Source organism: Urocampus carinirostris, chromosome 16 (genome assembly GCF_059441175.1).
Source record: "Urocampus carinirostris isolate Australia breed hairy pipefish chromosome 16, RoL_Ucar_1.0, whole genome shotgun sequence".
Lineage (NCBI taxonomy): Eukaryota > Metazoa > Chordata > Actinopteri > Syngnathiformes > Syngnathidae > Urocampus > Urocampus carinirostris.
Window position 1 is genome coordinate 6,591,079 of NC_142364.1, and position 6,747 is coordinate 6,597,825.

The 6,747-nt window shown below is 40.7% G+C and overlaps 8 non-coding genes across 8 annotated transcripts; all 8 read left to right on the forward strand.

The window, feature by feature from the left end:
- The first annotated feature begins 527 nt into the window (after positions 1-527).
- Positions 528-609, forward strand: trnas-cga (transfer RNA serine (anticodon CGA)). Its single transcript has one exon. It is a non-coding gene; the product is annotated as a tRNA-Ser (tRNA).
- A 1,273-nt stretch (positions 610-1,882) lies between these two features.
- Positions 1,883-1,964, forward strand: trnas-cga (transfer RNA serine (anticodon CGA)). Its single transcript has one exon. It is a non-coding gene; the product is annotated as a tRNA-Ser (tRNA).
- Positions 1,965-2,462: 498 nt separating this feature from the next.
- On the forward strand, positions 2,463-2,544 carry trnas-cga (transfer RNA serine (anticodon CGA)). Its single transcript has one exon. It is a non-coding gene; the product is annotated as a tRNA-Ser (tRNA).
- A 207-nt stretch (positions 2,545-2,751) lies between these two features.
- trnas-uga (transfer RNA serine (anticodon UGA)) lies at positions 2,752-2,833 on the forward strand. The gene has a single exon. It is a non-coding gene; the product is annotated as a tRNA-Ser (tRNA).
- A 208-nt stretch (positions 2,834-3,041) lies between these two features.
- On the forward strand, positions 3,042-3,123 carry trnal-uaa (transfer RNA leucine (anticodon UAA)). The gene has a single exon. It is a non-coding gene; the product is annotated as a tRNA-Leu (tRNA).
- A 204-nt stretch (positions 3,124-3,327) lies between these two features.
- On the forward strand, positions 3,328-3,409 carry trnas-cga (transfer RNA serine (anticodon CGA)). The gene has a single exon. It is a non-coding gene; the product is annotated as a tRNA-Ser (tRNA).
- Positions 3,410-3,599: 190 nt separating this feature from the next.
- trnas-cga (transfer RNA serine (anticodon CGA)) lies at positions 3,600-3,681 on the forward strand. Its single transcript has one exon. It is a non-coding gene; the product is annotated as a tRNA-Ser (tRNA).
- Positions 3,682-4,173: 492 nt separating this feature from the next.
- On the forward strand, positions 4,174-4,255 carry trnas-cga (transfer RNA serine (anticodon CGA)). The gene has a single exon. It is a non-coding gene; the product is annotated as a tRNA-Ser (tRNA).
- The last annotated feature ends 2,492 nt before the right edge of the window (positions 4,256-6,747 follow it).

Consider the following 6,747-nt stretch of genomic DNA (forward strand, 5'->3'; position numbering starts at 1 on the left):
GAACGGCAAAATTGATGTTGGCAAGCTGTTTGGATTGATTTTCATTTTGTTTCTGTCGCATTTGATGTTAGTTTTGCTGGAGATCAAAGAGATCAAAGCCAGGAGAGAAAGCTTACCACGTGTTGTGAGTCATCATTTTATTCATATTTAGTTTCTAAAACTAAATATTTAGTTTCTAAAATTCATTTTGTGTTAGTTTTGCCGGAGATCAAAGAGGTCAAAGCCAGGAGAGAAAGCTTACCACGTGTTGTGAGTCATCATTTTATTCATATTTAGTTTCTAAAATTAAATATTTAGTTTCTAAATGTCGAGCAACTAAATTAAATATTTATTTTCTAAAACTAAATATGAATATTTAGAAACTAAATATTTAGTTTTCTAATCCAAAAGTAATCGAAAGTAATCAAGTTAAAGTAACTCTACCCAACCCTGGAAGTAATCTAAATGAAATCTCATTCAAATTTCAAATAGTACGCGTTGTTGTTCTGTCGATACCAATTATTCCTGGCTTTTATCGTATATCAGCAGCTGCGATGGCCGAGAGGTTAAGGCGTTGGACTCGAAATCCAATGGGATATTCCCTCGCAGGTTCGAATCCTGCTTGCAGCGCTCGAATTTTTGTGTTTTGAAGACACTCCAAGTCTTGAAACAATATACACCACCCATCCATCCATCCATCATCTGCACCGCCTATCCCCAGTAGGGTCGCTGGGGTGCTGGGGCCCATCCCAACTATCATCGGGCAGTGGGCAGGGGACACCCTGAACCGGTTGCCAGCCAGTCGCAGCGCACACAGGGACAGACAACTCTCTCGCTCATTCACACCTAGGGACAATTTGGACCGGTCAATTAACCTGAACTACATGCTTTTTGGAAGGTGGGAGAAAACCCAGGGAAGCACGGGGAGAACATGCAAACTCCAAAGAGGAAGGTTCGATCTCATGACCTCAGAACTGTGCCGCCCAATACGCACCAAAGTTTTAGAAATAAGTCATCTCTTCAGAATACACTATCATTAAAAAAATCATAGAAGAAAAATGGCATGAGAAATCTAAGTGCAATCTCATTAGATTCTGAAGTATTATTTTTCCGTCAAACCAATTATTTCTGACCATGAGGAAAGGTGCGACGGCTTAGAAGTTAAGACGTTGGACTAGAAATCCAAAGGAATATACCTGCACAGGTTCGATTGCTGCTTGTGTAACTTCAATCTTCTTATTGGGACGACACTTCAAGTCTTTATGCACCAATGTTTTTACAAACAAGACATCTCTTCAGAATACACTGTCATTAAAGGGTCACAGACAAATATGAAACCAAGCATTGTTGTTTCGTTGATAGCAATTTCTCCTGGCCCTTTACAGATCATAAACAGCTGTGATGGCCGAGAGGTTAAGGCGTTGGAGTCGAAATCCAATGGGATATTCCCTCGCAAGTTCGAAACTGTGCATCGATGTTTTACAAACGAGACATCTCTTCAGAATACACGATCATTAAAGGATTACAGAACAACGATGGCACGAAAAAGTGATAACTCATTGAAGTATCAAAAAACAAGCATTGTTGTTTTGTTGATACCAATGATTCCTGGCCTTTTACAAATGATGAAGAGCTGCGACGGCCGAGAGGTTAAGGTGTTGGATTCAGAATTCAATGGGTTATTCCCTTGCAGTGTTTGAACCTTTATATTGTGAAGAAACTCCAAGTCATGAAACTATGCACCAATGTTTTACAAACGAGACATCTCTTCAGAATACACTATCATGAAAGGATCACAGAACAACTATGGCACGAGAAAGTGATATCTCATTGAGGTTTCAAACATCAAGCATTGTTGTTTCGTTGATACCAAGTATTCCTGGCCTTTTCATGTTAATGTACAGCTGTGATGGCCGAGAGGTTAAGGCGTTGGACTCGAAATCCAATGGGATATCCCCTCGCAGGTTCGAATCCTGCTCGCAGCGCTTGAAACTTTGTGTTGTAGAGACACTCCAAGTCATGGAACTATGCACCAATGTTTTACAAATGAGACATCTCTTCAGAATATACTATCATTAAAGGAAAACAGAACAAACATGGCACGAGAAAGTGATATCCATTGCGGTTTCAAACACCAAGCATTGTTTTTTCGTTGATACCAATTATTTCTGACCTTGTCGGGATTGAAGACAGCTTCGATGGCCGAGAGGTTAAGGCGTTGGACTCAAAATGCAATGGGATATTTCCTCGCAGGTTCGAATCCTACTCGCAGCATGTTAATCTTTGTGTTGAGAAGATATTTGAAGTCTTGAAACAATGTATCAATGTTTTAGAATCGAGACATCTCTCCAGAATACACTATCATTAAAGGATCACAGACAACTATGGCACGAAAAAGTGATATTTCATTGAGCCTTCAATCACCAAGCATTGTTGTTTCGTTGATACCAATTATTCCTGGCCTTTTTTGACAAATGTACACAGCTGTGATGGCCGAGAGGTTAAGGCGTTGGACTCGAAATCCAATGGGATATTCCCTCGCAGGTTCGAATCCTGCTCGCAGCGCTTGAATCTTTGTGTTGTATAGACACTCCAAGTCATGAAACTATGCACCAATGTTTTACAAATGAGACATCTCTTCAGAATGTACTATCATTAAAGGAAAACAGAACAAACATGGCACGAGAAAGTGATATCCATTGAGGTTTCAAACACCAAGCATTGTTTTTTCGTTGATACCAATTATTTCTGACCTTGTCAGGATTGAAGACAGCTGCGATGGCCGAGAGGTTAAGGCATTGGATTTGAAATCTAATGGGACATTCCCTCGCAGGTTCGAATCCTGCTCGCAGCGCTTGAATCTTTGCAATGTGTTGACACTTCAAATCTTGATACTGTGCATCGATTTTTTTACAAACGAGACATCTCTTTAGAATTCACTGATTGAAGGATCACAGAACAACAATGGCACGAGAAAGTGCTTTTTCATTGAGGTTTCAAACACCAAGCATTGTTGTCTCGTTGATACCAATTATTCCCTGGCCATTTCCAAACTGTAAACCGCTGCGATGGCCGAGATGTTAAGGCGTTGTACTTAAAATCTAATGGGATATTCCCTCGCAGGTTCGAATCCTGCTCGCAGCGCTTCAATGTTTGTTTTGTGCAGACACTCCAAGTTTTGAAACCATACATCAATGTTTTACAACCGAGACTTCTCTTCAGAACACACTATCATTAAAGGATCACAGAACAACTATGGCACAAGAAAGTGTTATGTCATTAAAGTTTCAAGCACCATTGTTGTTTCGTTTATACCAATTATTCCTGGCCTTTTCTGACAAATGTACAGCTGCGATGGCCGAGAGGTTAAGGCGTTGGACTCGAAATCCAATGGGATATTCCCTCGCAGGTTCGAATCCTGCTCGCAGCGTGTTAATCTTTGTGTTCTGAAGATACTTAGAGTCTTGAAACAATGTATCAGTATTTTAGAATAGAGACATCTTTTCAGAATACACTATTATTAAAGGATCACAGAACAACTATTTCATTTAGGCTTCAAAACACCAAGCATTGTTGTTTCGTCAATACAAGTTATTAAGGGTTTTTTCCAATTGTGTACAGTTGTGATGGCCGAGAGGTCAAGGCGTTGGACTCGAAATCCAATGGGATATTCCCTCGCAGGTTCGAATCCTGCTCGCAGCGATTGAATTTTTGTGTTGAGTTGACACTCTCAGGCTTGGAAACATTCATTGTTCTGTGGATATCGATTATTCCTGTCCTTTTTAAAGATATGAACAACGCCGACGGTCGAGGGGTTAAGGCTTTGACCTCGAAATCCAATGGGACATTCCCAAACATTTAAAATTTGTTCGCAGTGCTTGAATCATTATGATGTGAAGAAACTCCAGGTCTCAAAACCAATATAACTATGCACAAATGACACATTTCTTTAGAATACACGATCATTAAAGAATCATAGAAGAGAGGTTAAGACGTTGGACTTGAAATCCAAAGGGATATTCACTCGTAGGTTTGAATCTTGTTTGCAGCGCTTCAATCTCTGAGTTGTGTAACCATCCAAGTCTTGAAACTTTGCACCAACATTTTACAAACGAGACATCTCTTCAGAATACACTATTATTAAAGGATCGCAGAAAAACTAGGGCACGAGAAGCCTTTTCCAAATTATCAACAGTTGCGATGGCCGAGAGGTTAAGGCGTTGGACTCGAAATCCAATGGGATATTCCCTCGCAGGTTCGAATCCTGCTCGCAGCGCTTGAACCTTTGAGGTTGTGAAGACTTTTCAAGTCTAGAAACAATATATATTACAAATGAAATATCTCATCAGCATACACTATCATAAAAGCGATCACAGAACAAAAATGACACGAGAAATCCAAGTTCAATCTCATTGGAGCCTCAAGTATTATTTTTCCGTCTACACCAATTTCTGATATTATTGCAGATGAGGATGGTCTAGAGCAGGGGTGTCAAACTCATTTTAACTCGGGGGCGACACAAAAGAACAAACATTCTGTCGGGGGCCGGACTAGTAGATTAGAGTGAAAGAAAAAAGAGACAAAGAAATGAGAGAAAGAGAAGGAGAGAAAAGTAGAGGGTGGGACAAAGAAAGAGAGAAAGGGACAAAGAAAGAGAGAAAAAGGAGAAAGGGAGAAAGAGAGAGCATGAGAAACAAAATAGATAAAAAGAGAAATAATGAGAAAGGGAGAAAGAAAGAGAGAGAAAGAAAGAAATCCAAAGAGAAATAGAACAAGAGAAAGAGGGAAGGAGAGAAAAGAGAAGGAAAGAAAGAGAGAAGGGGAGAAAGAGAGAAGAGGAAAGCAATGGAGAAAGAGGGAGAAAAGGAAAAAACACTGAAAGAGAGGTAGATAGCGAGTGAGAGGAAAAGGGTGGAACAGTGAGTGAGAGTGAGAGAGATAAAAAAAGAAAGAAATACAAGTACAGCATTTGTGAGAGGCACCTGCCTTTGGCAAGTGCATATTTTTCAACCTGCAGCTCATTTTTCTCCTCCGCTTCTCCGAGCATTGTCCCGTGGGCCGGATTGCATCCCTTAGCGGGCCTGATCTGGCCCGCGGGCCGCATGTTTGTCACCCCTGGTCTAGAGGTTAAGGCGTTGGGACACGAAATTCAATGGGATGTTCCCTTGCAGATTGGAATCCTGCTCTTGAACATCTGTATTGTGAAGACACTCTAAATGTTGAAACAACACGCACAGACGTGTTACAAATGAGACATCTCTACAAAATACACTATCATTAAAATAATCACAGAACTGCAAATGTACCATTGGTGTTCCGTTGACACTGATCATTTCTGGCCTTACTCAGAATTTAATTAGCTGATAGGTTAAGTCAAGTAGTCAAGTAATGTTTATTTAGATAGCCCTTACTCACAAAGAGTCTCAAAGGGCTGCACAGATCAAAGACTATTGCAAACTACTGACTATTATGACACCATCCCCTGATCTAAAACATACATGAGGGCAAGGAAAAACTCAAAAACCTCAAGTCAAGTCATGTTTATTTGACGCCCTTAATCACAAGGAGTCTCAAAGGGCTGCAGAGACCACAGACTATTGCAAACTACAGACTATTATGACACCATCCCCTGATCTAAAACCTACATGAGGGCAAGGAAAACCTCAAAATCCTCAACATGAGGGAAATGAAGAAGGCATTTGACTTAAAATTCAATGTAGCGTTCCTGCGCAGATTCATGTCCTGTCTGCATCACATACACCTTTGTGCTATGAAGTCACTCTAAGTTTTAAAATAAAATCGTTACTCACATATGTTAACAAATAACGCATCTCTTTCGAATACAACGGGATATTCCTGCGTTGGTTCTAATCCTGCTTGCAGTGCTTCAATCTTTGTGCTGTCCAGAAACAATATCATTACGGTAAGTGTTTTAGAATACAGTCATTCAAGAACCACAGGACAAAAGTGACACACGAAATCTAACAGGGTCATCTCAATAGGTTTTCTTCCTCAGTGTTGATCAAAAGATTTAGCACTGTTTTTCAATAGTGTTAACGAGGGAGAGAGTTGTATGTCTCTGTGTGCCCTGCCACTGGCTGGCAACCAGTTCAGGGTGTCTTCTGCCCACTGCCTGGAGATAGCTAGGATGGGCTCCAGCACCTGGCGATACTAGTCAAGTCAAGTCATGTTTATTTTTGACGTCCTTAATCACAAAGAGTCTCAAAGGGCTGCACAGATCAAAGACTATTGCAACCTACAGACTATTAAGACACCATTCCCTCATCTAAAACCTTCATAAGGGCAAATAATTCACATATTATGAACATAAAATATAGGTTATTCATATGCTATAGAGTAGAAGTGTGTTTTAAGCTTAGCTTTAAACATTTCCACTGAGGTTGCAGATCGAATCTCAGGGGGAAGAGCATTCCACAGCACCGTGGCCCGGATGGGAACGCTCTCGAACCTGCGGATCTCTTCTTGGCTCTTGGGATCACAAGTAGATCAGCGTTTTCAGAACGAAGGCTCCGGACCGGAACATATGGTGAAATTAAATCTGAGGGAGCAAGTCCATGCATGATTTTGTATAATACCCACAGAACCTTAAAATCACATCTTAAGCTAACAGGGAGCTAATGCAGGTTCGCTAAAATCGGGGTCATGTGATCAAACTTTCTTGTCTTAGTTAAAAGCATCGCTGTAGCATTTTGTACCAGCTGAAGGCTCTTGCTTTTGGACTTTGGGAGACCGGAGAGTAGTGCATTA